Below are 5,284 nucleotides of genomic sequence, written 5' to 3'. Positions count from 1 at the left end.
CCGCTCATTTCTATACATGCTCTGACAGGGATTCCCTCATTCTCTACTATGCAAGTGGTAGGAAATTTGGGCACCAAACCATTACAAATTTTGATTGATTCTGGCTCTACTCACAACTTTATAGATGAAAAATTGGCTAAGAAGCTAAAATGTTCTTTGCAAAGTATTGAAGGCATGAAAGTTGGGGTAGCCAATGGGTCACAGTTAATGTGTGGACAGATGTGCTCTGGGTTCCAATGGCAGATGCAAGGGCTGTGGATGAAAGCAGACGTGTTAGTACTACCCTTGGCAAATTATGACATGGTTTTGGGGGTTCAATGGTTGTCACCATTGGGAGATATAGTATGGAACTTTCAGGATATGACCATGCAGTTTAAAGTGAATGAGAAGGTGTATCAATTGAAGGGCAGCAACACTAATAAAGTTTCATTATGTTCCACTGAATTAATGGATCACCTATTGGGTTTTCAAGGAAGTCAAATTGTGCAGTCCCAATTGTTTAGTTTACAACAAGAAGGAAAGCCTGATCAGTTCCAACATAGATCAGTGGTTACCAAAAGTGAGGAGTATCCAGCTATTAAAGCATTGATTGAGGAATTTCAGGATGTCTTTGCAATTCCTACTACTTTGCCACCTGCTAGGCCGTTTGATCATAAGATAAGGTTGAAGGATGAGTCAATGGTTATTGATCAGAAACCTTATAGATATCAGGCTGCACAGAAGGACATAATTGAGAAGTTGACTAAAGAACTGTTGGATACTGGGGTAATTCAGGGTAGTTCTAGTCCATTTGCAGCCCCAGTTGTGTTGGTAAAGAAAAAAGATACATCCTGGAGGATGTGTATAGATTACAGGAAATTGAATGATGCCACAGTGAAGAATAAGTATCCAATTCCCTTAATAGAAGAGTTGCTGGATGAATTGGGTAAGGCAGTAATCTTTTCTAAGCTGGACTTGAGATCTGGATACCACCAGATTCGAATGTTTCCAGATGATGTCCACAAAACAGCATTTAGAACTCATGAAGGGCATTTTGAGTTCTTAGTTATGCCTTTTGGCCTAACTAATGCTCCTGCCACATTTCAGTCCTTAATGAACCATACATTCAAGCCATTTTTGAGGAAATCAGTGCTAGTGTTCTTTGATGACATACTCATCTATAGTCAGTCAGTAGATCAGCATGTGTCACATTTGAGGGCAGTATTGGAGGTTTTGAGAAGCAATCAACTGTTTGCTAAACTGTCAAAGTGTGAATTTGGAGGTACCACTGTTGAGTACTTGGGCCACATAATCTCTAAGGAGGGTGTTGCTACTGACCCAAAGAAAATAGAAGCAGTTGCACAGTGGCCAACTCCTACAAATGTTAAACAACTCAGGGGATTTTTGGGTTTATCAGGCTATTACAGAAGGTTCATTAAATCCTACGGTATTTTGGCTAAGCCTCTTACTTCCTTACTTAAAAAAGATAATTTTGTTTGGAATGAAGAAGCTAGAATAGCTTTTGAGAAGTTAAAGGAGGCTGTTTGTTCACCACCTGTCTTGGCATTACCAGATTTTGATAAGCCTTTTGTCTTAGAAACTGATGCTTCAGCTTTAGGCATTGGTGCTGTCCTAATGCAGGACAACCATCCTTTAGCTTTTATCAGTAAAGCCCTATCATCAAGACAGCAGACATGTTCAGTCTATGAAAAGGAGCTGTTAGCTATTCTCTATGCTGTCAAACACTGGCACTATTATCTGTCTAGTGGTCACTTCATCATAAAAACAGACCAGAAGAGTTTGAAGTATCTCATGGAACAGAAGTTAACTATCCCTCTTCAACATGTTTGGTTATCAAAAATGCTAGGGTATGATTATGAAATAGTCTATAAAGAAGGAAGGGAGAATCAGGTGGCAGATGCTTTGTCTAGAGTATCTGGGCCTGCATTATTGACTATTTCATTGTCTACTTTGGACACTTCATTATTGCAAAGAATTAAAGATTCTTGGTCACAAGATCTTGTCTTGTTGGAGAAGATTGGGAAATTAGAAAAAGGGGAAATTGTTCCAGGGTACAAATGGGATGGGCAGCTGTTGATGAAAGGGAATCGTGTGGTTATTGGTAATGATATGAAGTTACAACAGGATATTATTCAATTGTGCCACAGTTCTGGAATGGGGGGGCATTCAGGGGTTCATGCAACTACTCAAAGGATAAAAGGAATGTTTAAATGGAAGGGGCTGCACAAGCAGGTCAGACAGTACATCAGAACATGTGATATCTGTCAACGGGTCAAAACTGAAAATGTAGCCTACCCTGGCCTTTTACAGCCTTTGCCTATTCCAAAATCAGTATTTTCTGATATATCAATGGACTTCATTGGTGGATTCCCTAGGGTGAATGGAAAGGATTCTGTGATGGTAGTAGTGGATAGATTGACTAAATATGGTCATTTTATTCCTATTAGTCATCCTTATTCTGCAATGACAGTGGCTCAGTTGTTTATGGATCATGTTTTTAAGCTTCATGGGTGGCCTCAGACAATTGTGAGTGATAGGGACCCTATATTCTTGAGTAATTTCTGGAAAGAATTCACTAAGATGCATGGTGTGCAATTGGCTATGTCAACTGCTTATCACCCTCAGTCTGATGGTCAAACTGAGGTTGTAAACAGGTGCATTGAAGCTTATCTAAGGGCTATGACTTTGAGCACTAGTACACCTTGGCTCAAGTGGCTATCTTTGGCAGAATGGTGGTATAATACCAATTTCCATTCAAACCACTCCTTTTCAAGCCCTATATGGTTACCCACCTCCACTGTTTGTTCCCTATATTCCTAAAGATTGCAATGTGGAGGCTGTTGATCAGTTGTGTTTGGAAAGGGAACAATTGCTTAAAGAATTAAGGAAACATTTGCTTACTGCTTCTAATCGGATGAAACAAAAGGCGGATAAGAAGAGGTCTGAAAGGGAATTTGAGGTAGGGCAGTGGGTGTATTTGAAATTGCAAGACTACAGACAAAATTCATTAAGGAATCACAAACATCACAAGCTGAGCCCTAAATACTTTGGACCATTTTTTATTATTGAAAAAGTGGGAGCAGTAGCGTGTAAGCTGGATTTACCTGAAGAAGCTCAATTACATCCAGTTTTCCATGTGTCGTTGTTAAAACCAGCTCATGGTGATCATTCAGTCATCCTCCCTTTACCTGTTCAACCAAGGTTTTGTTATAGTCCGGTCACCGTGCTTGATAAAAGGATGGTGAAAAAGAATAATCGGATGAGTATGGAAGTACTGATTAAGTGGAAAGACTTACCAATTGCTGATGCATCATGGGAAAATCTGGAAGAGATGATGATTCGATTTCCGGAGTTTCATTTTGACTAATAATTTTGGGGTCAAAATTAGTTGAAGGGGAGGGTATTGATACGGTATTAATAAGTCAAGGGTATGTATTGTAAATAATGAATAGTTGAGGGTCAAGTCAGGTCTAAAGTGTTGTTAGGTAGTTAGGAGTTAGTTGATGATTGTGTACTTAAACAGAAGTTGTTAATGAAAGTAGTTAGTGTTGAGTGAGCTAATCTTCTTGTCTTCTCTCTCTAATCTCTCTCTCTAAACAGTTTGTATCAGAAGATGAGGGTTTTGGTTGTGAAGAAGGTGGGGAGTAGGTGAAAGAATTTGTAACGATTTTTGGTAATAAACGGTGTGTTGTACCCGAGGGCTGCCATTTGACCAATAATATTATGAGGGAAGTTGCACATTTACTCCTTGTGGTTTTAATAGTTTTCTAATATTGCTTCCAACTTTTGTCAGTTAGTTATGAAGTGTAAACGAGCGAGTCGAGTCGAGTCGAGCCGAGTTGAGGTTGAGCTCACGTATGCTAAATGAGTTTGAGCTTTAGCTTGTTAAACCCCTTGTACTTGCTAAGCGTGTAAATGAACCGGAACTTGAAAGCGATTTGCTTGTTAACGTTTGATTAGATTAGGAAGATATGTGATTTTTGAACTTTACATCAATATATAACTATTTTGGGGTTTTGTGTTACATTATCTTTAATATATATTTATTTTTTTATATGTTTTTATTCCTGTACCCGTCCCGTCCCCGCTTCTTGAATTTTTTAGGTTTGTCGTTTCCCGTTCCCGTACCCGTCCCCGTACCCCGTTCCCGTACCCGTCCCAGTGCATCATAGGTTCCAGTGCTGGCAATCCACCTTTAGCCTTCGTCGCGTTCGCTAAATTTATTTGTGTTCGTGAACACGCTCATTTCCTTAATCAACGAACACGAACATAAAATCTCGTTCGATAAGTGTTCATAAACACATTTATTTCCTTAACGAACGAACACGAACCGGTTCGTTTACAGCCCTACCCAAAATCATTCAACCAAATAGGAAACAACAGAGCGCATAATCAAGAAACTTAAGTCCTTATCAACCTTCATTTCTACAAAATTATGAACCTTTTTAAGAAGAGTAAAATGCCTAGATAGTACCTGTAGTTTGTCGAAATTTCAACCAACTGGGGTGTCCCAGTTGGCCAGTCCCACCTCTACTCTTCATAGAGACCCGGGTTCGAGTCCAGGCAGGGGGTATTCTGCCACCTTCTTCCCAGAGGGAAACGGACTCAGCTCGGGATGGGGTATTCACCGCCAGGCAGCATTGGGACGTTGCTAGCTTGTGGAGTGGGATCACTCCAGCGGCCGGGAGGTCCGTGCAATAACCCCCCCTAGTTTGTCGAAATTTCACCTTTAGTCTCCAACTTTGTGGTTTGACCAGTTGTTACTCGGATAGTCCCTGAAGTGAATGGGGATTAGTTTTCTCAGTTAAGTGGAAGTGGATGTGAAATTGCAAAAACACCCTTGTCATTAAACGTAACCGGGGTGGGGTGTGGTAGGTAGTGATAGTTGGCGAAAGTTGCCGGTGAAGGTGGTCGGGGTTCTTCAATCGGAAAGAGTTGCTGGTGAAACGTAGACTGTGATGGGGTTGGGGTGGGATGGTGGGACCCCTTAGAATTTGTTTTTTAATGAGAAGGGTAGTTTTGTAATTTCACATCCACTTAAGTGAGAAAACTAACCCCCATCTACTTCAGGGACTATCCGAGTAACAACTGGTCAAACCACAGAGAGCAAGAGTGTAATTTTAGAAAGTTGGGGACTAAAGGTGAAATTTCGACAAACCACAGGTACTATCGGGGCATTTTACTCCTTTAAAAAACTTCTCAACCACATAATCAAACAAGTTAGAAAACTAATTTGAAAATGTAATAAACCCCGAGTTCAATCATATGATAAATGATCAACATA

This window comes from Helianthus annuus, chromosome 7 (genome assembly GCF_002127325.2).
Source record: "Helianthus annuus cultivar XRQ/B chromosome 7, HanXRQr2.0-SUNRISE, whole genome shotgun sequence".
Lineage (NCBI taxonomy): Eukaryota > Viridiplantae > Streptophyta > Magnoliopsida > Asterales > Asteraceae > Helianthus > Helianthus annuus.
Note: the sequence above shows the minus strand (reverse complement) of the source record.